This window comes from Pristiophorus japonicus, chromosome 21 (assembly GCF_044704955.1).
Source record: "Pristiophorus japonicus isolate sPriJap1 chromosome 21, sPriJap1.hap1, whole genome shotgun sequence".
Taxonomy (NCBI): Eukaryota; Metazoa; Chordata; class Chondrichthyes; family Pristiophoridae; genus Pristiophorus; species Pristiophorus japonicus.
Window position 1 is genome coordinate 20,674,628 of NC_091997.1, and position 27,425 is coordinate 20,702,052.

The following is a 27,425-nucleotide window of genomic DNA, read 5'->3' on the forward strand; positions in this document are numbered from 1 at the left end:
TTTGCTTGAGGTACTGAGGGAAGCACTCCTACTCCTCCTGGTGCACAAGGAGTGCTATATAAAGCACTTACCTTCTGGAGTCGCCAGCTCCCGCCTCCCTTTCGCTGTCGGGTTTCCCAATCCCTGGGAAACCAGGTCGGCAGCTGTTACATTTAAGGCAGGCTCCCAATTATACTATGTGAGCCTTATTTACATAGGATTACATAGCTTATACGGCACAGAAACAGGCCATTCGGCCCAAACAGTCCATGCCGGCGTTTATGCTCCACTCGAGCCTGCTCCCATCTTTCCTCGTCTAAATCTATCAGCATAACCCTCTATTCCCTTCTCCCTCATATGCTTATCTAACCACCCCTTAAATGCATCAATACTATTCACCTCAACCATTCCCTGTGATAGTGAGTCCTGCATTCTCATCACTCTCTGGGTAAAGAAGTTTCTTCTGAATTCGCTATTTGATTCCTTGGTGACTGTCTTATATTGATGGCCTCTAGTTTTATTCTTCCCCACAAGTGGAAACATTCTCTCACAACCCGCCGCTGTAAAAACGGCAAGGGGTGCGTACATGGTAGGCTGTGGGCATGTTCCCCCATTTTATAGGGTTTAACCTCCGCACTCCTCCCCCCTGACCTGCTCCCGCCTGCCGTGGGGGATTAATATCAATCCCATAGATTTCCTTCCACAGGCTAATAAAATCACTTTGACCCCAAAAATTAACAAAGCTGTAAATTTTCCTCCCACATCTAAACAGTTAATAAAAAAACAGATTGTACTCGAGGGTGGTGAAATGCTGTACTTTTGGGTCCTCTCCGCACTGTTTTGCGCCCTGGAGCGGTGAGGTGTTCTGGACGGGCAGTCAGCCTCCAGCATCCCGCAGCGATCCTCGGGTCCGGTTTTGCGGTAGCGTGGAGCAGCACCGCCCGGAAGTGCTGCGCCGGTGTGCAACGCCCCTGGTTGCAACACCACCGCGAGTTTTGACTCTTGCGCAACCCGTACGCCCCGCGGCACGCCTCGCGCTGACCGCCTGGGAAATCAGGGCAGCCCAACCATCCCGTTGGCGAAGAGGTGAGTAAGGCAAGTGTGATTGCTTTTTCTTTAAATTGTTTTTGCGATTTGTGTTGTGGTGGCGTGGGCAATGTTTTGGGAATGTTGTGTGGGGTTTTATTTCGGTTCCCCCTCCCCCCTCAACCCTAGGCGCCTCTCGGAGCACTCTCGGCCCGGCTCTTTAGCTCGGGAGTTTCTCATGATAGTGATCAAGAGAGGTGTACACTGTGCCCCCTGACTCAGGGCCCAACTGCCCAAACTTACCTACCGAGGTGCAAACTATTCCCGGCCGCTAACTTTACCGCCCTGTCGCCATTATCGCCCCAAAAACATCAAAGCCGAAAATCCAGCCCATAATCTTTAAAATCTATCAAAAACACATAAGAGATCAGATTTCCCTCTTCTTTGCATCTGAGAAGCATTTAGTTCCTCTGTGCATCAAAGTGGACAAAGGACCGGAGACTTACTATTTGTGGTCTCCACAATGATGATTCAGGCTTTCTTGGCCTTTCCCTAGTACTGTGGAACATTATAATGGTAATGAGGCAGGAAAGGACATTCCGCCTCAATTTCCTGCTTACCAGCCTATGGAGCACCCAAGCATCCAAAGAAACCCGCTGTATGGCTTCCCACTGGGACCACCATGCAACCCCCCCCCACCCCCACACCAAGAGATCTGTGGAGATCCTGGAGGCAGTCCACCAATTCTTCCACCCCCCTTCCCCCACTCGGGCAATCTTCAGACTTTGGGGACTTCTGGCTATTACATAGAAACATAGAAAATAGGTGCAGGAGTAGGCCATTCGGCCCTTCGAGCCCGCACCACCATTCAATAAGATCATGGCTGATCATTCACCTCAGTACCCCTTTCCTGCTTTCTCTCCAAACCCCTTGATCCCTTTAGCCGTAAGGTGTTGTTCTCCAGCCTGTTGGGCACCCAGCAGGAGGCCTTGGTGGGAAATCTACCCTTAACTATTTTAGCGCTGGATAATTGCAATAAATGTTTAAGTGCAATAAATGTGTGTGTCTCGAAACAATGTACTGCATTATCCTTTTCCACCGTAGAGATGTAAATCACTGAGCTGCACTTGTGAAAATATCTAATCTTACAGTACTACTGTATTTTTCATTGACAAGAAATTTAAACAAGGTTATTTATAAATAGTTCTGGCACTGCCAGTGAATGAAGAGATGTTACATTTTCTTGAATTACCAGGAATAAAGCCATCAGCTCTCGGACACTGTTAATTCTGCAAAGATGCTCCAATATCCATGGGTAGACCCCTTTTTAACTCTCTCTTTCCCCCATCGAATCTCTATCATAATTAAAATCATTCTCTGTACTTTATATTTTCTTCCCCACCATTTCAGTTTCATCCTAGATTCTTCTCCTTTCCCTTGCTGTCCTTTTATTCGTACTTAATTCTCTTACCCACTCCAGTGCGGTGCTGAGGGAGTGCTGCACTGTCAGAGGTGCCGTCTTTTAGATGAAAGGTTAAACCGAGGCCTTGTCTGCTCTCTCAGGTGGACGTAAATGATCCCATGGCACTATTTCGAAGAACAGCAGGGGAGTTATCCCTGGTATCCTGGCCGATATTTATCCCTCAATCCACATACCAAAAACAGATTATCTGGTCTTGATCACATTGCTGTTTGTGGGAGCTTGCTTGTGCACAAATTGGCTGCCGTGTTTCCCACATTACAACAGTGACTATACTCCAAAAGTACTTTGTTGGCTGTAAAGCGCTCTGAGACGTCCGGTGGTCGTGAAAGGCGCTATATAAATGCAAGTCTTTCTTTCTGTAACATGTTTTCCCTGCATCCTCACTGCATTGAGGCTGATCACACTGAAACTCAGCCATTCTCATGATGTCAAGACTTTAAAGTGACTTCTCTTGAAGTTCCTTTCCTAAATCCAGAGGTTTTTAAAACCCATGCTTGGACATCATCCAACCATTCTCAATTTGTCTGAACTTCTGCTTGTTTTACCTTCACTAAGGGCTTGAGCGTTTACCTACCCTTCTCAACATGGCTAAAGTAAATGTACGGGGTTCACTAGTTTGCGATGAAGGTCTCGCAGATCTGACTTGCATCCAATCAAGGGACTCAACAAAAGGATTGTGGTGACTTCCTTGGACCAAACGTTATCTATAAAGACCTTCTTTATGATGAGATCTCTACCTCATCAAGAACTGGACAAGCTCCCTTGGCACGATTTTGAAGAGCAGCAGGGGAGTTACCCCCGGAGTCCTAGCCAATATTTATCCCTCAATCCACATAACAAAAACAGATTATCTGGTCTTCATCAGCATGCAAAATCAGCAGCCAGCACACCCGCGACATATAACTCAGAGACATATAAAAAAAGAGTACGGGAGATATTCAGCAAACAGAGGAAAGGAGAGATGTCTGGAGAGAGGGAGAGAGGAAAAGTAAGAATAAGAATGAGTGATAAATGGAGATCTGTAAAGACAATACTGAAGAGGAATTCAGAAAAAGAGAGAGAAGAGCTGGGCAGATATAGTGGCAGACAGAAATAAATAAATAGAAACATTGAAGCAGAAACTTGGGTACAGGAAGACAGACAATATATTTGCATTCTTGTATGTGAACAATGCCACAGAAGATCAACTATTGTGTTATCAAATCTTAAATGTGCATACATCGATCCTGTGAGTTAATTGCATTATTGTCCTATAATACATGGCATCACTTCAACTAAGGTTCAGCACTTGCCAAAACTAATTCTCTGCATTGAATTGTAATTATGGATGTCAACAGGAGTTCACATGGCTGCGGGCGGGGGCAGGAGAGAGAGGTTGGGGGGGGGTGGTGGCGTAAGGATAAGCAAGTGTTTAGTCCTGATGTTCCAGCCATGGTAAATTGCCCCGAATACATTTGAATGAGATGCTCAGTATTTAACTCTGGATCACATTTCATCAGAAAGATTTGTTGTGATTCATGTCTTCATTGCAGCAATATTTTCAATTTCAACTGACAGAGCACTGTGAGAAAATGTTGACATCCATAATTACACCAGCATTTTTGTCTACTAATGAATGAAGTGCAGCATCAAAAGATGGAACCTTTTTTAATTCTGTAAGTCTGTCACTGCAGCGTTGCCTTCAAACATCCACTGAAGTGCAACACTAGTATCTGTAGAGATTAAATAGTGTTCTTATTGTAGAGATTTGCCTTTATGATCATCTGTGGTGATCGTTGCTTAAAATAAATTGAAGGCAGCTCTACATCTGACAGTGGGACTCTCTCATGAACAGAAATCAAAACAAACAGCAAAACGCGGGAACATGCTGCGGGAATCAGGTGTCAATGAAACAGTCGAGCTTCAGAGAGTGAGTGGAAGAATTGGTAGTGCAGTAGTATGGTTTCTGACTCGGAGCAGACAGAATAAATCCAATGGAGAACGCAGTGTTATTATGGGTTTGGGAACCATTTCAACCCAGTGTCAGCTGTGGCTCAGTGGGTAACACTCTTGCCTCTGGGTCTGCAGTTTGAGGGTTCAAGTCCCACTCCAGGAACTTGAGCAGATAAAAAAAAAAGTCTAGGCTGACACTCCTGTGCAGTGCTGCACTGTCAGAGGTGCCGTCTTTCAGATGAGATGTTAAACTGAGGCCCTGTCTGCTCTCTCAGGTGGACATAAAAGATCTCATGACACTATTTCAAAGAGCAGGGGGAGTTATCCTGGGTGCCCTGGCCAATGTTTAGCCATCAATCAACATAACAAAAATATTATCCATCATCACCATCGGCTGTCCCTTGAACTAGGATGACTTGCTTCCATGAGTTCACAGATGTTTCAATGAAGGACCTGATGTTCCAGTCCTGAGCTCCAATTGAGAGGGTGGAAGATCCCTGTTTGTGGAGTTTTTTAACGTGTGGTGACTGTTGCACATGGGCCTGACAGAACTAGGCCTTTGTCCAGTGGCAAGGGTTGAACCAGGACGACTAGAAACCTGCTCTGCTGCACTGACCGAATGTACACACATATCGCAGCATGGTCATTATTATTGTGTTCCTAACACAGATGAGGCTGCACACAGGGAGGTTAAAGTAACAGTGACCTCAGTCTTTAATAAGACATTCCAGAGTGAGGAACGGGCCTTAGGGGCCGGCTTATATACAGTGCTCCCAAGGGATGCTGGGATCCCTTGGGACTTCAGGGGATGAGCTCCCTGGTGGCGGAACATGGGAGTGCATGCTTTACAGATACACAACAATTATCACACTGCTGTTTGTAAGAGTTTACTGTGCGCAAGTTGGCGTTTCCCACATTACAACAGTGACTATACTCCAAAAGTACTTCTTTGGCTGTAAAGCGCTTTGACATGTCCGGTGTTCGTGAAAGGCGCAATATAAATGCAAGTCTTTCTTTGCGTGAACATAGTTGTCCACTGATGTGGCCCCTCCAAACATTAGATTTTCCTTTCCCATGCATAGAACCTTCTTCTAAACCCTGCTGGATTTGCATATAATTCAGTTATAGATAGGCACTGTTTGACCTAAAAGTTGATCTGCACAACATACTTCAATGACTATGAAAACATAACAGGAGCTGTTGTTTTGCTGCATGAAACCCAGATTGACAATTTTTCACTCAGGACAAATGGCATGTTTCAGAAATCAGTGTGAAAAGAGACTGTTTTACAGACTCTGTCATGGAGTACATATGTTGTGACATCAATCTCTTGATAGAGCACAGTCCAAATACAATTGCTTTAATCGAGCCAGTCCTGTTTGATCAGCATGAACATGAATGCAGTTCATCTCCGCAAAAACAATTCACATCTAATTAGAAATGCAGGGTCAATAAAATGGTTTGGATCCTAATGTGAGCAGCTGGAATGGTCTTCAAATGGGTTTACAGCCAGCAGTAAGTAGTTAAGTTTATGGCTCCAGGAATTTTGTGCTGCCATATTTTAAATATTTAACGAGCTTAGTGCTGGTGTCCAAGGTTTGTAGCAATGGAAAAATACTACACAATGGAAAAAGAAGCCCAGAGGTAAAATGGGGTAAGGATTACCCTAACGCCCCCAATATATGAATAAGCAGCCCACCAAACGTCAAGAATCCACTCATCCTTTGAGTCTATCTGGATAGAAAATACTGCTGTGCAGATGTGACATTCATCCATATAGGAAGCAATGGCGTTGCTAATAATTGAAATCACATTCTTCTTGAATTATGTCACATTTCCAAAGCAGCAGAAAATGTACGTCACAGTCAACAGGCGAATATATCTGCATCTCAAACACTACTACAAAGGTCTCCAATGTAACTGGGAAAATACCCCCAAAATTGCATTAGGATTGCAAATAATTTTTCTGATTAAATCACATTCTGGTTGCATCCCAGCCAGTATGCCAACCCAGCTAGGCTACGGAACTACGGCAGCGTTTTAGTACGGGATATATAAGAACATCATAAGAAATAGGAGCAGGAGTAGGCCACTTGGCCTCTCGAGCCTGCTCCGCCATTCAATAAGATCATGGCTGATCTGATCATGGACTCAGCTCCACTTCCCTGCTGTTCCCCATAACCCTTTATTCCCTTATTGCTCAAATATCTGTCTAGCTCCGCCTTAAATATATTCAATGATCCAGCCTCCACAGCTCTCTGGGGCAGAGAATTCCATAGATTTACAACCCTCTGAGAGAAGAAATTCCTCCTCATCTCAGTTTTAAATGAGCAGCCCCTTATTCTGAGACTATGTCCCCTAGTTTTAGTTTCCCCTATGAGTGGAAATATCCTCTCTGCATCCACCTTGTCGAGTCCCCTCATTATCTTATATGTTTCGATAAGATCACCACTCATTCTTCTGAAGTCCAATGTATATAGGCCCAACCTACTCAACCTATCTTCATAAGTCAACTCCCTTATCTCCGGAATCAATCTAGTGAACCTTCTGAACAGCCTCCAATATCACATCTTTATTTCAGTAACATCTAATCAGATGTTACCCGGGTAGAATTGGCCTTAAAATAGTGTGCCAGAACTTGCTGCAAAATAACTGCGTGCAAACAATGCATGCCATTATTGATGGGCAAAACGGCCAGCATGTTCAGGGGAATAAGTGAGACGCCATGCGTTGTGAATCTCCAGAGCTTGCTGGTTGATTTACGCCACTCCAACATTTGCTTCACCTAAACGGCATCTTACCCTTAGCCTCGTTATTTTTTTTTTTAAGAACTTGCTATACTTGCACATTAATTGCCCATTGAACTCACGGCAGAAAGTTAAATCGAGTAAACAATAGCACAAGTAGCCTTTTAACGATGTGATCATTAGTAATGACTGCCAATCAACCTCTCTGGCCCAGAAAGTGAACAATTTAAACTGTGGAGTCTCATTCCTTCAGGTAGTGAATTGCTATTGGAGATTTTAAATGTCAATTTTAAAAAAAATCTTACTTTTCCTTTCTGTTTTAATCCAATATTTCTTTCCTTCTCTTTATTTCTCTTTCTGTACCTGATTTGACTCGAACTAGCCCTTCTTCTCCATCCTTCCTCTGTTTATTTCTCAATCCTTGAATCTGGTTAAGGAGAAAATGGTTAAGGAGATACACTGTTGATCCCGCCAGTCACAAAGATCCCAGATACCCCATTGCCATTGCCACACCGTTATCAGCTCACACTTCCAGCAAGTTGGCCGTAAAAATGTTTGAGCTGAAAGGTGCAGGAAAAAGTCTAACTAAGTCTAATCTAAAACTAGGGGAGCATAGTTTAAGAATAAGGGGTCGCCCATTTAGAACTGAGATGAGGAGGTATTTTTTTCTCTCAGACGGTCGTAAATCTATGGAATTCTCTGCCCCGGAGAGCTGTGGAAGCTGGATCATTGAATATATTTAAGGTGGAGATATACAGATTTTTAAACGATAAGGGAGTAAAGGGTTATGGGGAGCAAGCAGGGAAATGAAGCTGAGGCCAAGATCAGATCAGCCATGATCTTATTGAATGGCGGAGCAGGCTCGAGGTGCCAAATGGCCTACTCCTGCTCCTATTTCTTAAGTTCTTATGTTCTAACGGCAGAAGCCGTGAGATGCCTCGCTCTGGCATGTTTTGGCCCGGTGTCTTGACGTATCTAGCCGCACGATTAGACTGCATGTATTAGGTGGACTACATCCTAGATAGTTGCACGTTCCTTCAGGGTCTGTTTGTGAATATAATTACAAGCCTCTCAGAACTGTTTTCACTTCATTATAATACAGCTCCACTCACTGAGTTAGAGTGAGAGGAGTAATTTAATCGAGCTGTCACCATTGAGTGATGATAGTAATAAAAAAATACTAAAAATCTCAGTGCACTGCAACCCATCACAGACCAGTGTTACATTTTGCAAAAGTGCTTCAATTTGATAAGAAATTTCACAAATATATGATACAAATGATCATATGTGTTGTACACAATAATTTTGCCAGACATATATAAATGATGCATGCGTTGAAAATCTGTCAGTGCATTGATGAAATACACAAGCAAGTGTGAAATAAGCAGGAGCTCTGTAGTCAGCCTGTGACTCGTCACTCATTCACAATGGAAACTCACACATCACTGACACACTTCAGGAAACTGTATAGATATAATCTTACGCTTAGCTCTGTCCCCTATGCACCGTAACCCCCGTGACACGATATCCTGTTGCCTCACCTTTTCACCTATCGCATATATTCATACATCCTACACCCCCCCCCCCGCCCCACACCCGGCTACTTGTTTACTTATATAATGGACAGGCTTGATGGACCAGCTGGTCTTTTCCTGCCCATTGATTTCATATATTCGTAGGTTCGTAATAACAGTCACTCCACCACAAGGTCATTCAGTGCAAGCGCATCAGAGCAAGATTTCTTTTATTCTGTCTGATAGGTCCTTACTATACAGTATAAATGCACACGAGGCCCATGCTTGAGAGAAGGTCAGTCTGTGACCTGTCCTTTATTCCTTAGCACTCAAGTGATGAAGGTGGGTGGAGCTTCCCCTATTGTACCTGAAGGTCCAGGTTAGGAGTGTCTCCCACTTAGTGGTCATTGTTCTCACAGTGTACAATTTAGGTCAGATTATACATGGGTTACAATGCTGGTTCAATACACGACACTGTCCATTCCAGCTGCTAAAACCAATAACAATAGACCAAAGAGCCACTTGCTTGCAGTGTGTACAACATCAAGTAGTGCACAGTTGAAAAGGCTGTGTGTGGCGCTGGGGTGCATTACGGTTACCAAAATAGGCTTATGGGGGTGAAATTGGTCGTGGGCAGTGGCGCAAAATGAGCAATAGCGAATTGGCAGCCGTTTTACTTCAATGGAAAGAAAAGTAGACAGGGTGCAGTACATGCTGCCGATTGGCTATCGCCATCGTGCCCGCGACCAATTTCACCTCATACATACCACTGCTCTGCTCTGTGTGCATTTCAGTCAGTAACTATACTGTCTGCACTGTGCCGCATTGTGTATCGTTGTGCTGGACACCTGCTGGACTAGGCACCACTGAGCTACACCACGGGATACTGCCATACTGCACATCACCAAGCTGCTTTGTGAGATGCTTTGATGCACCGCATTATGTGTAACTGAACTGCTGTTCAAGTCATTACACTGAGCAACTAGTCATTTGAACTGTAACATTTGCATCAATGTTCCAGTGCCTCTCTGGGGATGAAAAACCTGACTTGTGCATACCCGAACTAGAAGAGCTTCCAGGACTATATCTGCTTTGTGCTGTTTTCTGTTGTCATTACCTACCATCTAGTGGAGCAGGCTGGTAAAACATGCACATGTTTCAAATGGTACAGCAAACTGAACTCTGGCACACTGTCACAAATTAATTTCCATGCGTTTTATAGATCAAGAGAGTTGGCCAGACTTTGCTGAAAAAATAATGACGTTTGAACGATGCACTCTATTATTAATGCGCAAATCGGCCAGCAACTTGTGGCAAGAAAGAGATATCCTGTGAATTGTAAATTGTCACAGGTTGCTGGTCAATTTGTGCCTCTCCACTGTTAGCTTTGCGAAACTTAATCTCTCATGAAGTTGCTGCATTTGCACATTAATTGCTCATTAAGCTCACCACAGAAAGTTAAGTCTAGTAATTAACAACGTAAGTAGCCTTTTAACAACATGATCATTGTTACTAACTGCCAGTCAACCTCTCTTGCCCAGAAAATGAACAATTATAAATGCAGGGTTTCATTCCTTCAAGTTGTGAATTGCATTTGGAGATTTAAAAAATGTCCAAAAAATGTTTTTTATTTTCCTTTCTGTCTCTTTTCTCTCTCTCTCTCTCGCTCTTAATCCAATTTTTCTTTCCCTCTCTTTATTTTTCTTTTTGTACCTGATTTGACATTGAAGTCACCCACTAATTCACCCTCCTTCGCAGTCCTTCCTCGATTTATTTCTCAATCCTTAAATCTCATTGGTTCAGGAGTTACTTGGTTTGTCCCGTTGTGCACCAGGGTCCCAGAGGCCCCGTTACCCTTGCTGCGCAGTTATCAGCACGCACTTCCAGCAACTTTGTGGCAAAACATGTTAGACCTGTTCGTGCATGTTTAGGTTTAACTAACGGGGCACGGTACAAGATACTCCGCTCCAGTAAAATCAGGTCCAGTAACTCCAGCTTAGATTGCACTAGAACTGTCTAGAAATATTTTTTTAAGTGATTCCTCCAGAGTGAACAATACTAACGTAATATTTGGTTGAGAAGTGGAAATACACATGAATAAACAATCGCTTTGCAAACCATATGATGGCTTCTAGAATTCACTTCATAACCACAGTTTGAGGGACTGCTCGCTTCCAATATAATCTATAGAACTGAAATCATGAAACATATAATATTCTGAGGGGGCTCGACAAGGTAGATGCAGAGAGGATGTTTCTCCTCGTGGGAGAAGCTAGAACGATGGGGCATAGTTTCAGAATAAGGGGCCGCCCATTTAAAAGGCTGCAGGGTGACTTGGACAGGCTAGGTGAGTGGGCAAATGCATGGCAGATGCAGTACAATGTGGATAAATGTGAGGTTATCCACTTTGGGGGCAAAAACACGAAGGCAGAATATTATCTGAATGGCGGCAGATTAGGAAAAGAGGAGGTGCAACGAGACCTGGGTGTCATGGTACATCAGTCATTAAAAGTTGGCATACAGGTACAGCAGGTGGTGAAGAAGGCAAATGGTATGTTGGCCTTCATAGCTAGCAGTTTTGAGTATAGGAGCAGGGGGGTCTTACTGCAGTTGTACAGGGCCTTGGTGAGGCCTCACCTGGAATATTGTGTTCAGTTTTGGTCTCCTAATCTGAGGACGGATGTTCTTGCTATTGAGGGAGTACAGCGAAGGTTCAGCAGACTGATTCCCGGAATGGCTGGACTGACATATGAGGAGAGACTGGATCGACTGGGCCTTTCTTCACTGGAGTTTAGAAGGATGAGAGGGGATGAAACGTATAAAATTCTGACGGGGCTGGACAGGTTAGATGCAGGAAGAATGCTCCCGATGTTGGGGAAGTCCAGAACCAGGGGACAAGGGGTAAGCCATTTAGGACTGTGATGAGAAGAAACTTCTTCACTAAGAGAGTTGTTAACCTGTGGAATTCCCTACTGCAGAGAGTTGTTGATGCCAGTTCATTGGATATATTCAAGAGGGAGTTAGATATGGGCCTTACGGCGAAAGGGATCAAGGGGCATGGAGAGAAAGCAGGAAAGGGGGTACTGAGGTGAATGATCAGCCATGATCTTATTGAATGGTGGTGCAGACTTGAAGGGCCGAATGGCCTACTCCTGCACCTATTTTCTATCTTTCTATGTAAAATGGAGATAAGGAGGAATTTCTTCTCTCAGAGGGTCATGAATCTTTGGAATTCTCTGCTCCAGAGAGCTGTGGAAGTTGAGTCATTGAATATATTCAAGGTGGAGATAGACAGATTCTTGATCTATAGGGGAATCAAGAGTTATGGGGAACAGACAGGGAAGTGGAATTGAGACCAAGATCAGATCAGCCATGATCTTATTGAATGGCGGAGCAGGCTCACGGGGCCGTGTGGTCTATTCCTGCTCCTATTTCTTATGTAATCACAGTAAATCCTGTTCAATTCACTAACATGGCCCTTCAACGGCAGGTCGGGGCTAGAAAAGGAGCAGCGAGCAGCGACCATGGGCAGCGTGGAGGCATACCACTAAAGGGTGCAGTGCGAGCTGGTGCAGGAGGGCGGCGGCTGTGAAAAGTGACGTCATCAAGATCCAGGTCGGTGATTGGAGCGTGGGCAGATACAACAGGAGCAGCGAGGTCGGGGCAAAGGAGCGGCAAGAGACTGTGAAGGGATGTGATTGGGGCCCAGGGAGACGTAAGTTCGGGGCCAGGGGCCCAGAGGCAGCACGGGCCAGCCCACACTGCGATATGTGTGCGCACTGGGTCCGTGCAGTAGAGCTGGTCTCCGGTTGTCTTGGGTAATCCTTGCCACTGGACCAAGACCTAGCTCTGTCAAGTCCGTGTGGTGGCTGGTGTGCAACGGCCACTCCACGTTAAAAAAAATTCACGCACAGGCATCTTCCACCCTTCAGGATGTATTTCGGGTCCTTCGTTGAAACACCTGTGAACTCGTCCTTTTTTTGGCGTGGAAGCAAGTCATCCTCGTTTCGAGGGACTGTCTATGATTGATGATTTCTTATGTTCTTATGTTTTTATGAACTGCACTGTCCCTCACTAATGCTCATCATTTCTAACACGTATTTGGAGAAATAATAGTGAAGAAAAGGCAAATATTTGCAGGCAGCAATAATGCTGCAATATCAGCTGACGACACAAAGCCATTTCATTTGGCTTCCCACACATGAAGAGGTTTGGCATTGAAAAATGTTGTTGGGCACGGGTATTAAAGGTTTGGGACCAAGGTTAGTAGATGGAATTAAGATAGAGATCAGTCATGATCTAATTGAATGGCAGAACAGGCTCGAGGGTCGGAATGGCCTCCTGTTCCTATGTTCCTTCCTTCCTAGGCTCGTTTTTCAGTTGAGAACCTACAACTGAATTACAACAATTGTACATCCCTGTCTGGCGTAAAAATAAAAAAGGGAAGGTGGCTCAACCGTGGCTATCTAGGGAAATCAGGGATAGTATTAAAGCCAAGGAAGCGGCATACAAATTGGCCAGAAATAGCAGCGAACCTGGGGACTGGGAGAAATTTAGAACTCAGCAGAGGAGGACAAAGGGTTTGATTAGGGCAGGGAAAATGGAGTACGAGAAGAAGCTTGCAGGGAACATTAAGGCGGATTGCAAAAGTTTCTATAGGTATGTAAAGAGAAAAAGGTTAGTAAAGACAAACGTAGGTCCCCTGCAGTCAGAATCAGGGGAAGTCATAACGGGGAACAAAGAAATGGCAGACCAATTGAACAAGTACTTTGGTTCAGTATTCACTAAGGAGGACACAAACAACCTTCCGGATATAAAAGGGGTCAGAGGGTCTAGTAGGGAGGAGGAACTGAGGGAAATCTTAATTAGTCGGGAAATTGTGTTGGGGAAATTGATGGGATTGAAGGCCGATAAATCCCCAGGGCCTGATGGACTGCATCCCAGGGTACTTAAGGAGGTGGCCTTGGAAATAGCGGATGCATTGACAGTCATTTTCCAACATTCCATTGACTCTGGATCAGTTCCTATCGAGTGGAGGGTAGCCAATGTAACCCCACTTTTTAAAAAAGGAGGGAGAGAGAAAGCAGGGAATTATAGACCGGTCAGCCTGACCTCAGTAGTGGGTAAAATGATGGAATCAATTATTAAGGATGTCACAGCAGCGCATTTGGAAAATGGTGACATGATAGGTCCAAGTCAGCATGGATTTGTGAAGAGGAAATCATGCTTGACAAATCTTCTGGAATTTTTTGAGGATGTTTCCAGTAAAGTGGACAAAGGAGAACCAGTTGATGTGGTATATTTGGACTTTCAGAAGGCTTTCGACAAGGTCCCACACAAGAGATTAATGTGCAAAGTTAAAGCACATGGAATTGGGGGTAGTGTGCTGACGTGGATTGGGAACTGGTGTCAGACAGGAAGCAAAGAGTGGGAGTGAATGGGTACTTTTCAGAATGGCAGGCAGTGACTAATGGGGTACCGCAAGGTTCTGTGCTGGGCCCCCAGCTGTTTACATTGTACATTAATGATTTAGACGAGGGGATTAAATGTAGTATCTCCAAATTTGCGGATGACACTAAGTTGGGTGGCAGTGTGAGCTGCAAGGAGGATGCTATGAGGCTGCAGAGTGACTTGGATAGGTTAGGTGAGTGGGCAAATGCATGGCAGATGAAGTATAATGTGGATAAATGTGAGGTTATCCACTTTGGTGGTAAAAACAGAGAGACAGACTATTATCTGAATGGTGACAGATTAGGAAAAGGGAAGGTGCAACGAGACCTGGGTGTCATGGTACATCAGTCATTGAAGGTTGGCATGCAGGTACAGCAGGCGGTTAAGAAAGCAAATGGCATGTTGGCCTTCAAAGCGAGGGGATTTGAGTACAGGGGCAGGGAGGTGTTGCTACAGTTGTACAGGGCCTTGGTGAGGCCACACCTGGAGTATTGTGTACAATTTTGGTCTCCTAACTTGAGGAAGGACATTCTTGCTATTGAGGGAGTGCAGCGAAGATTCACCAGACTGATTCCCGGGATGGTGGGACTGACCTATCAAGAAAGACTGGATCAACTGGGCTTGTATTCACTGGAGTTCAGAAGAATGAGAGGGGACCTCATAGAAACGTTTAAAATTCTGACGGGTTTAGACAGGTTAGATGCAGGAAGAATGTTCCCAATGTTGGGGAAGTCCAGAACCAGGGTCACAGTCTAAGGATAAGGGGTAAGCCATTTAGGACTGAGATGAGGAGAGACTTCTTTACCCAGAGGGTGGTGAACCTGTGGAATTCTCTGCCACAGAAAGTGGTTGGGGCCAATTCACTAAATATATTCAAAAGGGAGTTAGATGAAGTCCTTACTACTCGGGGGATCAAGGGGTATGGCGAGAAAGCAGGAAGGGGGTACTGAAGTTTCATGTTCAGCCATGAACTCATTGAATGGCGGTGCAGGCTAGAAGGGCTGAATGGCCTGCTCCTGCACCTATTTTCTATGTTTCTATAAGTGTTAAAAGTAGAATTATATGGGGTTGAATTTGCGCTGGGGTTCTCCTGATCACCTGCCGTAACTTCAGTGGAAGAGCTGGAAGAACACTGGGGGAATAAATGGCATCAATACGCCGGTTTCCCAAGGTTTCCGCAGCTCATCCACTGAGCAGAAGGTGACCCGTGGTAATTCACCCCCACCCCCGCCCCCATGTCTTCCCCGAGTTAGCTCCTCTCATATTGGGTGGGGAGGGGAAGCCGGTCAGGGATCCCATCCAGGGAACGCCTGCTGGAAAGTGGCCATGTGTGAAGGTCAGAGCAGAAATGCACTCATAACTGAGATTTGCCAAACAGTCAAATTGCTCACCATCAATCGATGCTCCAGCTTACACATGAAGAGCCGTTAGGGTTGAATGGTGAAATACTGCAGCTGTTTGTGGAACCCTATCACATTACATGTCATTAACTTCAGGATTAAAGAGAAGGAAAAAAGAAAATGAGAAAAAATTATGCAATACATCATGAATAATATAATAAACAACCGCACTTTGGAGAGTGACTGTAACCCATTTAATGTCCTGTCACTCATCAATTATCTAATTTGCTTTACGTGTGCAGATATTTATCCTTTTATGAGATATATCACATTACCAGTCCGGATATATTCCAGGAGGTTGTTTTTAAGAATACTTGCAATTCAGTGAAAAATTCTACACGTTTAGATCTTAAAACACATAAAATCATGCACTTAAATATTCAAATTCCTCTCATCACTGATATCAGAGTAGTCGTGGTTGCACCTGAGTGTCTGGCTATACATGATAGACCACCTGAAGTGTTTAGTGGAGCAAAGTAAGTAGCTGGGATGGTTTGGTTTACAGTACGCAGATGAAACACTTTTCCTTCCGTTGAATAATGATGATGTCCAAGAATTTGATTGAACGATATTGCAGATTTTCTAGCTTTAGTTGACTGTGGGATGTGTGCTAAATATTTTCTTGGAAACAGTAGTTAATTTTGTCCTTCAGTGCACGAGATGAATTCCCCTTTCATGTAATATAGTAAATTGCTGCACTGAAGTAGCTACAGCTAGCTGAGATATAGGGTTCATTTTCCAATGCCAGCAAAAAAGGGCTTATAGTGGAAGAAATCTTAGGCATCAGCTACCAATAGCATGGGCAGGTGGGCTGCACCCAGTATTCACTTATAAGCTCTGTCTCTATTCTTACTAGGCTACAGGAGCGTTTGGCTTGTAGTACACTTGGCTCATAACGTTGGGTGCAGGAGCAGCTCTTAAAGGGCTTCAGCACACCTTAAAAGAAAAAGTTATGGGATAGGAAGAAAAGTTTCCTAATTGTTCATAATAGTATAGTGAAGATGTGGGAAACACAGTTTCCTTCGATGCTAAGTGTTAGAAGATCCTTCTGCAGATGGTGGACCTAAGGAGTGTGGTCCTGTTTAGAACTCTACACCACCATTCAATAAAAGCACAGCTGCAAGCTAAATGGTAGCTGGTCAATGCCCAGGTTGCCGCAGTTATCCAGTTGCCTTGTACTTGGCTCCACACAAAGATGAAATGTCCTGCTCTCAGAGCAAGGCAAAGGATAGTGCACTCCTCACTTTAGCATACATTACTTGGGAAACCCATCAACACAAGTACATAAGAAATAGGAGCAGGAGTAGGCCATTTGGCCTCTCGAGCCTGCTCCACCATTCAATAAGATCATGGCTGATCTGATCATGGACTCAGCTCCACTTCCCTGCCTGCTCCCCATAACTCTTGGCTCCCTTATCAGTCAAAAATCTGTCTATCTCCACCTTAAATATATTCAATGACCCAGCCTCCACAGCTCTCTGGGGTAGAGAATGCCTAAGATTCACGACCCTCAGAGAAGAAATGCCCCATTTTCATTTTAAATGGGCGACCCCTTATACTGAAACTATGCCCTTCAGTTCTAGATTTCCCCATCAAGCATGGCGCAAGCCTAAACTGGAAACATAGCAACCCTCTAGGAGGTACAATTCAAGCATGAGGACAACCACTGTCCAATCTAAAGAATAAAACCAGGAACTCTATTTGTACAATACTAAATGAACTGAATATTCACCCATGATTTCTGCTATGATATCATTTTGATGATGCCACAACTGTAACTAAACTACATAACAAATGTAATCATAGCAGCAGCATGTCATGACCAAGTTATGTTTTATACTTTTTATTGTTTGACTTTACTTCCATGATCTAAAAGCCAATCATAATTTCCATTTGCCACCAACCGTTCAACCTCCATGCAAATATGAGATCAGCATGATAAAAATGGATAGGAGAAAGTAAAGTGAGAATCAAAATTCCTTTGAGAACATGTTCCACGGTGGGCCAGGTGCTGTTCCTCTGAAGTGCTGCTGAGAAGACTCATTATGGACCAGCTCCACTCTCTTTTCTCCCATCATTAGTAGCAGATCTCCTTGCATTCTTTCTTTAAAGTTAGTTTTGTTACGTGTGATATTCGATTTCCATGCAGATAATATGTAAAGTCACTTGGGGATTGTTGACAATTTTGTCAGAAAAATTGCTAAATTTTGCAAACTGAAGAATAGAAAGACACAACTTGTTGGTAAATATATCCAACATTAATCAGAGCTGATATTTCATGTCATTAATAAAGCCATTAAAAAAAAATATCTAGCGACTGCACTCACATGGGTCAAACCATTAAGAATATATCATGTTGCTGCCTCTGGTTCATCTGCACTAACAAATAGCAGGCCAAAATACATAGTTTTCATCACACTGCTGCAGTGATAAATCCCCTGTACTACAGTGGCACCCTGACATTCACCTGCATCACATAGACATGCCTGTTGAAGTCATAATGCAAGCAAGCAAGACCATATTCTCTATGGCACTCATGTCCCATCAATCTACAGTTTGTACTATGTTTACAAAAACAAGTCTGCATGCATTTTCTGTTAACTTTATAAATTCTTATCTCCACATTTAGGGCTCAATTTTGCCCAAGCCTATTTTCTGGCGTACTGCCAGAGTTACGCCTGTTTTTCTAGGCCAGAAATGCAACAGAAATCTTTTGCCAAAATTTCCCCGATGTATAATTCAAATTTGGCGTCGTGCAGCGTGTGCAGTTGCCTCGGGGGGTGGGTGGGCGGTGGGGGGGTGGAGCCTGCTCTCTGCGCCGAAAAAACGATGCCGCACCTTCTGCGCATGCCTGACAAAATAAGTGCCGTTTTTGACATTATTTCAATGGGCGCGCATGCACAGTACAGCTCCGGGTTGGCAATCGGTCATTTTTAAAGAGCCAGTTGTGTGAGAAGGAGTGCTGTGTGAGAGCATTGGAAAAATCGGATCTGCAGCAAAACAAGATGCAATGTTGTGCAAGGACCAAGAATTTTGTCCAGGATGAAGTGGAGGCACTAATTACTGTGATTGATTCCAGATGGCAGGAGCTGGACACCAGCGGAGGTCACATAAAAGTTCCACCCAAAGAAATGAAGAAACACTGGAACCAAGTTGCAGAAGATTACTGCGCAATGATGACCACCACGAGATCTGAAGGCCAATGTAAAAAGAAGTGGCAGGGCTAGGTCAAGTAGTTAGTGTAAGTAATATTTTCATTTATTCAATGAAATTGCAATTGTAAATGTGACCAGCTGTGTATGTCCCATCCAGCAGAAAGACACCCTCTCGAAAAAGTTGCATTTTCATCTTTGCAGAGAAAGGTGGCACATAATAAAGGGCAAGAACTCGAACAGGAGGAGGCCCGGCAAAATCTGCAGCCACTGACACCCTTAGAAGATAGGGTCGCTGCTTTGATGGGTACTGCCTGGAGAAAAGCAACCACCACCGCACAAGTTTGGCCCACACTTGAGGGAGAGGGTAAGTCCTGCAAATTCCACAGTCTGGTTTTGCTAAAAGTTAAGTACTGTGTGGGCTAGCCATGCTTCGGTTCATGGGGATGTCTCCGTCAGCTACGCTTCGGTTGATGCAATGTTTTATCATTCATCGTGGTCCTTCAAATCAGCCTGTTTCCTGCGCTGTGTGAGCCTACTCATGCCACCCACCCTGCCCCCTCCTCTGCTGCTAACCATTTGTCTGTGTTCTGTTATATTTTACAGAACTTGAGGTCAACCCTGATGATGCAGAAGAAGATTCAGACGAGGACGAGCCTGAAGAGGAGAACATCTTCAAATCCCACCCTCCAGACCAAGAAAATGGGGCTGAGGGGGAGGGGGAGGGGATGGAGATGGATTAAGCCCCTACTGTTTTACTGACTTTGGTGGAGGTGCAAGTGCCGCTCATTGAGGTGCCAGCCCCTTCCGTGACTAATGGTTTGAGTGGTGGTGGGACATTCCATAGTTTCCTAATGTCCAAGGCTGCGGGTTCTAGTGGTGTAGTGCAGCAAGGCACAGCCAGGGCCCCACCTTCCAAGGCTGCGGGTCCCAGCGGGATGCAGCTAGGCACAGCCAGGGCCCCAACTTCCAAGGCTGCGGGTCCCAATGGAATGCAGCGAGCCACACCCGTGGAGAGGAGGGGAAGGAGAGCTTGACCGCGTTCTCCTGAGGTGCAGGATCGAACAGATGTAGTTCGGATGATGGCAATGAGTGGGGAGAGCATTGACCTTACGTGATCACTCCTGGACACCATCAGTGGGGTGAATGAATAGGTAGCAGGACTGTCGAGAGAAGTAACAGCAATCTCACGAGAAATGGGAATGATGTCAGTGAGCATGAGGGAGGGAATGTCACAGGTAGGTGATGCGCTGTCAATGAACATCGGGGTGGGGGGGGGAATGTCAGAGATGGTGCAAACACTATCACTGAACATGAGGGAGGGAATGTCACAGGTAGTTGAGACAGTTTTGCTCAACATGAGGGAGGGAATGTTGCAGATCATTGAGACACTGTCAGGGCGCATGAGGGATGGAATGTTGCAGGTCATTGAGACACTGTCAGGGCGCATGAGGGATGGAATGTTGCAGGTCATTGAGACACTGTCAGGGCGCATGAGGGATGGAATGTTGGAGTTAGCTGCTGCAATAAGGGAACATGCCCAGATCCCGCGCCCATTGACGGAATCAACTGCCACTACCACTGCAATCCCCACACCAGCCTCTGAAGAGCCCCAAGCCGGGCCCTCCACATTGCCGCCTGCCCTCCCCCCCCCCCCACAACAGGTGCACACTACCCAAGATTTTAGAAAGATAAGCTTGGTACCAACCCCTGAGAATCTGTATCACTGTTTAAGATAAACTACCTTTACCGCGGGGCGACGCGAGAGGGATTGTGTAAAGTTAACTTGTACTTATGCCAGGTATGGTGTCGACCTTGTATATCACTTGGCCCGGCTAGGCTCTGGATAAGATAAACTACCTTTTTACCGCAGGGTGACGCGAGAATGGGCAATCACTAAGACAGTACTACGGATGCAGGCAGCCCAATACAAAAGTTATGTGAAGAATTCGCCAAGAAGGCTGAGCAATTTAGACAGTTATCTGGAGCCTTGAACAAATTGTCAAAAACTAAAAGATGAATCACTTCTGTCAAGTTGGCAGGAAAATGCCACTAAGTTAGGATTCTCATTAATGGAAGGAGGACATGTTAAACTCCTAGATGTATTAAAGAAAGAGTGCGCGCATGAAAAACGTACCAAGAGCTCCACTCGGACCTCTGAAAAGGGTATTGATATACTACGTAGTCAAATGGTTGGCCTTGCATTGACCGAGGCTGATGACAAAACTGAATTTCAATAAACAAAATAGCTATTAAAAATGTGTGGTCTCGTTTTAAATCAATTAAAAAAATGCCTTTGGCAAGTACTTGAATTAGAAGTTAAGAAAAAATTGGAGTTTAATCTAAAATGCTGTCTTTCCTGATGAGAAGACTTTTATTATGACGGCTTTACTAATGATTTCTGCTGTTTTAACGGATTCCCAATTTCTAAGCAAGTTTTGAAGGCACAAAGACTTAAAAAAAAAAGATTTTTTTTCAGATGATTACGCAAAGTCACGTAATGACATCGGCTCTTCTTACAAACCTGCAAAGGAGTTAACCCTTTCCATTGACAGCCGTTTTATACTGGACATTATTAATTTGGATTTCTTAATAGAATAAAGACTCACCTGACAGATAAAGGAAATGGTGGGATAGTCAGAATAAAATAGAACTAGCTTATGTAATAATACTTGCCTGATACAAGAAAGAAATAGATACTCAAACAAAACAAATTCAAGTGTTAAAGGCTAAGATAAATAAGCTGAAAGAGATTTTTTTAAAAACAGGACCAGACAGAGACAGATAGTACAGTGCACAGCCATAGCACCATCACCTGTGGCAAAAGAGCCAATGTACCCCACGGTGGGGAATCCACAAACCCAACCTAACCCTGACCTCCGATTTCACAGAGTGACCTCGACATGCATGGATAAAAGATGAGTCAGACTAAAAACGTTGTAAAGGATAAGTCAGCCTCGGAAAAACCAATGCCAACCATCCAAGATGTCATTAAAGCACAGGAGATGCTCCTGAAAAAGATAAACTGTTGTGGAAAGATTATGGATGTACTTATGACAATGTTTCTAAACTCTGGACCACTCCCACGGAACAGACTTGCATGTCTGACGAGTTGGCCCTATGGGTTATTGAATGTATGCACTTTGCTACTCATTGTGGAGCAAGGACAACAAGTGACACGCTTTTGGCCACTTGGTGGCACCCTAGACTCCAAGCGCTGGCCCAGAACATTAGTAGTCGCTGCCTTGTTTGCCAACAGCATAATCCGGGGAAAGGAGTCCCCTGTGATTGGGGTAAGACACCCGACCAGAAAGTCCCTTTGAGACCTTGCAGTTGGACTACATTGAGCTGCAAAGAGTTCAGTATTATAAATATATGTTAGTAATAGTGGATGTGTTTAGCAAATGGATCGAGGCTTACCCTACCCTGGACAATAAGGCTCAAACTGTTGTTAAGGTGATAATGAGGGAAATCGTTCCCAGATATGGTATCCCAGCTCGACTGAGTTCCGATAATGGCCCTCACTTTATTGGCCAAGTTAACAAGGAATTCTGTTCCCAGATGTGCATTAACCAGCAGCTGCATTGTGCCTACCGACCCCAAGCTGCGGGATTAGTTGAGCGTGCTAATCAAACTCTTAAAACCAAGCTTGCGAAACTGGTAGCATCAACCAGACTCGATTGGCTCAAACTCCTTCCCATAGCCCTATTCCAGATCCGAACTACACCCACCGGTAAGGCTAGACTGACCCCCGCTGAGGTCATTTATGGTAGGCCCTTTAGGACCCCATGGAATCAGAACGTCCCCTCCACTGTCCAATTCCACCATATGACTGAGGAGATGACTACCGATGTTCTTGCCTTGACTCAGGCTCTGCGAATAGCCCACAACCAGGTCCGAGATGCTCACCTCGACCTCCCAGTCTTACCTGAATCGTCTCTCGTGGCACCAGGAAAGTATGCCCTGATTAAGAAATGGATTCGGAAGGGATTTGAACCTCGATGGGAGGGGCCTTTTCAGGTGTTGCTTACCACCCCACCGCCACCAAGGTCGAAGGAAGGAGCGCCTGGGTTCACCTGCACCACTGTAAACTTATCACCCTATAATGAACCCATTTTACTGGCTTTCCTAACCCTTATTTCTATTCCAGACTTCCTCTTCTCCATAGCTGAATAAGGACCTTCTTCGAGGCATTCCGATTGGCAAAGTGAATCCCGAGGAAGACAGTTTGGATCCCCGCCCGGCATAATAGACGAGCATTTGTACCGACAATAGACTAAAGAGAAAAAAAAAAATCTAACTCTTGAACTCGGCAAAATGTTCGGACTAATTTTCCTTGGGGGTCTGGCCCTACCCCTCTGCAATATGGAGCTACATGTGAATACGTTCTTGTACATGGCATATAGTTACGCCAAGGAAGCTAACATCTCTAGCTGTTGGATATGTGCGCATGTACCCACTCACTCGAAAGGGGGAATTCCCTTGAGACCGGTTCCTCTCAGTGATTCCGAATCGGCAGAGTGATTCTTCTGCCAGAACCGTACAACCAAGGATAGGACCAATAGTCTAGGGGAGGACGTCAACTCCCCAAAGGCTGAATGGCACTCGGCAGGGTATGGGTTAAACACCTTTCTGGAGTGGTACCAGCCCCCATATAATCAGACCTTGAATCCCCCATTCCTGGCCCTTACTAACACTTCGGGGGCAGGAAGGCCCCAGGGATGAGTGTGCTTAAATCAAAAATCAGACCGGAGGGCAGGGAATGGGAAATAGTATGTGTAACCAAAACGTAAATATGACCAAAAGGAGCGTGCAGAGCTTTCTGAAATTCGCAAACAAAACCAATCCGGGCCAGAACTTCAACCAGGGATGGGTAACGATTGGGGGTGACCGCCATTCCCTGTACAATGGTACCTATTTTATATGCGGCCATAAAGCCTACCCCTGGCTCCCACAGAATTGGGTGGGATCCTGCTACTTGGGATATGTGGTACCATATATCCATCACTTGCCCTCGCTAGCAGACCATCACCATTACCGACCCAAACGAGCGATAACAGAAACCGAGCGATTCTTTGCTATCCTATTCCCTGGGTATGGCACAGCTAGGGCAATCAAGGAAATAAGACTAGTCACCTCCATTCTGGAAAAAGTGGCCAACGACACCGCTGAGGCCATGAGTGAACTTAACGCTGAAATGGTAGCCATCCGTACAGTGGCCCTGCAAAATAGAATGGCCCTAGACTATTTGTTAGCTGAAAAAGGGGGGACATGTGCCCTGATAAGATCTGAGGGCTGCACCTATACCCTGACAACTCTGAGGAAATAAATGACTTGGTAGGGCACATCCGAAAGGAAGTTGAGAAATTAAAGAAAACGGATTATTGGAGCCAATGGGGTTTTGGTGGCTGGTACGATTGGGGGGTCAACATGGCAATGTACCTCGGCATTGGAATCCTTTGTATCTTTATATGCTTAACCCTTGTAAAATGTCTCCTCGCCAAAATGGGAGACTCCCTTAATAACATAGGCACCCTGTGGATGATTCTGACCAAGGGGAATGGAGACTCTACTGGAAATAAGGATTATGATCACGTGGAACAAGAATGTGAAAGATTAAATGCAATACTCCTGGATTAGCCACCAGAGTTATCATGAAATGATAAAAGTGGGGAATGAGAATCTGTATCACTGTAGCTATCAACTTTATATGTATTATCCGTACTAATTTCAAATATATTAACTCTTTCTAAAATGGCCGCTCATGGTCATTGCTGACTCTTTAGATCTCACTGTAGGGGAAAACAATGAGTGACTTTGTTAAACAACCTTGAGGGACCGTATATGTGAATGTAGCAACAGATGTAGGAATAGTCAGAGAAGCAGAACTATGCGTGCCTTCCTTGTCTGCAAAACAAGGATAAGCTGGAGATGACTTAATCTTCTCTCATGATTAGGGACATTGCTTAATTAACTGTGTAAATGACTAATTTAGCTTGTATCTATGCCACAGTAGCTGATGTGATAGGACAATGAAAAGGGGTTGTACCATTCATGAACTGTATAAATGTATTGATTTTGTAATGATTTTTGCTTGCTCTGGTGGATTCGACAGACTCATGGAGTCGATGCCCCTTTATCAGAGCAAGACCTCATCGATGAAGCCTGAATAAAGTTAGTCTGAACTAAACTTTAAAGTGTTCGAGTCAGTGTATTCGCTGAAACAGATTGAGGGAAAAGAATCCGTATCAACACCCCAGAAACACTGCGCCAGTGCCTGTGGGCAGGAGTGGAGTCACCAAGAAGAAGCGTGGCGGGCAGTCTTAGAATACGGTGGAGGAGAGATGGGTGCAGCCTTTCTTTGTTGCTGTTGTTGTTATTAGTATTGTTACTGTTGTAACTGTTGTTCTCAAAACTTTAGAGTTTGATACAAGAATAATTTTATTAAAGTTAAGTACTAAAAACTGTTTGTTAAACTTTTGAATAAAATATATTTTACATTAAATCTGAATCAGTTTCATTCTTTGTTCCATTAGTAACACAGCAGGCAGGACAGGTTCTTTGTTCTCTCTCCCCAAGGTTTGTATGGATGGACTTCTCTCTACCACCCCCCTCCCCAACTCATTGCAGTCTTGTGCCTAGGGCAGCAGCCTCCCAATCGCCACCTCCCTCCCCGGGCTCAGTGCAGAAGCCTTCCGATTGCCACCTCTTCCCCCCCTCCCCCCCCCCGGGCTTGTTTTCCAGTCGAGCCCCGAGTCCCTGTATCTGGGCGCGGGGCCGATTCTGACGGACAACGCTACAACCCCTCCAGCCCTGCTTGAAGACGTTCGGTGGTGGCGTGTGAGTAAAAAACAAATGAAAACTTCAGAAATCCAAGAAACTTCCATGTACTCTGTTGAAAGGTAAAAAAAGTTGAACTTTATTATGGATATTTCAAGTGTTCGAGACTCCCTCCAAAAACTTAGATGAATAACAATGGCATCTTTCAGCGCCGATTTTTCAATGTGCGCTGCTTTCCGTTAACTCCAGAAGGTTTTTCAGGAGTGGCCAGATACACGCGACCTAAGATAAAAAAATTTCAGGCAAACTGCGAAAAATGCTGAAAACTGGCAGACATGAGGGAACATCAAAAAAACCTAACCTAGAAAAATCGTTACTAAAGCAGTTACGCCGGTGCAGATTCCAGGGGGAAACTTTGAATTCAATAATTATGCCAGAAAAAATGACGCGTGTCAAAAACACGGCGTAAATGACCTGGGAAAATTGAGCGCACAGAATTGAAACTTCCATTGTAAAACTTGTCGAACTGCGATTCCAACCTGCCCCCTAGAGGAGAGGGTGCAGTATTACAACTCGCTGGAGGTTTCAAATACACTGTAAATTTACATCGACAGTTTCTATTATACACGTGGACATGATATTTCTAATAGAAATACAAACATAAGGACTGAATATATGACTTTAAAATAGGTACTGTTTATAGATTCTAAATCACATGCTGACCAAACCATGCGAGGCTGAAATTTCTCTGAGCTATATTTAGCACACACAAGAATTGGTCATTAACCAGTGCATTTAATATAACAATACAGAGGCATTTTAACCCATTGCTGTTCAGAAAAATGACCAAGATAAGTTAAGGAAGCCCATATAAGTTGTATGTTTTTATTATTTTTCCTGTTCACGAGAAAGGTTCTGTAGTTACTGAAATTTGATTACATCTGTCATTCTCTGGATTCACTTGCTGTCTTTAATATAAAACAGCTTAACAACTTGCATCTGACCTCACCTCTTTAAGTGTTTCAGTCCACCTTGAGAAAGATTGGAGAATTTCTCATGTGAAAGTCACAACATCCAGCTCAGATCATAAAGGGACCTGTTGTTACACTCCTGGGTTACACTATATTATAATGAGATATTGGACAGGACAAGCAGACTCCCGAGTGCAAAAGGCTCAAACCACTTACGGGAGTGAGTAACACCACTATACTGGGAGGACAGACGCACCAACATCATCGTCCTCGACCAGGCCAACATCCCCAGCATTGAAGCACTGACCACACTCGATCAGCTCCGATGGGCAGGCCACACTGTTCGCATGCCAGACACGTGACTCCCAAAGCAAGCACTCTACTCGGAACTCCTTCACGGCAAACGAGCCAAAGGTGGGCAGCGGAAACGTTTCAAGGACACCCTCAAAGCCTCCCTGAAAAAGTGCAACATCCCCACTGACACCTGTGAGTCCCTGGCCAAAGACCGCCCTAAGTGGAGGAAGTGCATCCGGGAGGGCGCTGAGCTCCTCAAGTCCCATCGCCGAGAGCATGCAGAAATCAAGCACAGGCAGCGGAAGAAGCATGCAGCAAACCAGTTCCACCCTCCCTTTCCCTCAACGACTACCTGTCCCACCTGTGACAGGGTCTGTAGTTCTCATATTGGACTGTTCAGCCACCGAAGGACTCATTTTTAGAGTGGAAGCAAGTCTTCCTCGATTCCGGGGGACTGCCTATGATGATGATGATGAAGGCTGTTAAAAAGCATACGAGTTCCTGGGCTTTATAAATTGAGGCATAGAGTACAAAAAACAAATAGGTTTTACTAAACCTTTATAATTCATTGGTTAGGCCTCGGCCAGAGTATTGTGTCAAATTCTCAGCACCACACTTTAGGAAGGGTGTCAAGGCCTTGGAGAGGGTGCAGGGGAGATTTACTGGAATGGTTCCAGGGATGAAGGACTTCAGTTA

The 27,425-nt window shown here is 44.6% G+C and overlaps 1 long non-coding RNA gene across 3 annotated transcripts; it reads left to right on the plus strand.

The window, feature by feature from the left end:
* The first annotated feature begins 833 nt into the window (after positions 1 to 833).
* LOC139233857 (uncharacterized) lies at positions 834 to 24,874 on the plus strand. Of its 3 annotated transcripts, XR_011588230.1 has the most exons (6): positions 834 to 1,065; positions 12,172 to 12,296; positions 18,612 to 18,773; positions 18,889 to 19,051; positions 19,291 to 19,922; positions 22,835 to 24,874. It is a non-coding gene; the product is annotated as an uncharacterized lncRNA (long non-coding RNA). The 3 variants fall into 3 exon arrangements; XR_011588229.1 differs by lacking the exon at positions 12,172 to 12,296; XR_011588231.1 differs by lacking the exons at positions 834 to 1,065; positions 12,172 to 12,296 and adding an exon at positions 12,339 to 12,396.
* Positions 24,875 to 27,425: the final 2,551 nt, after the last annotated feature.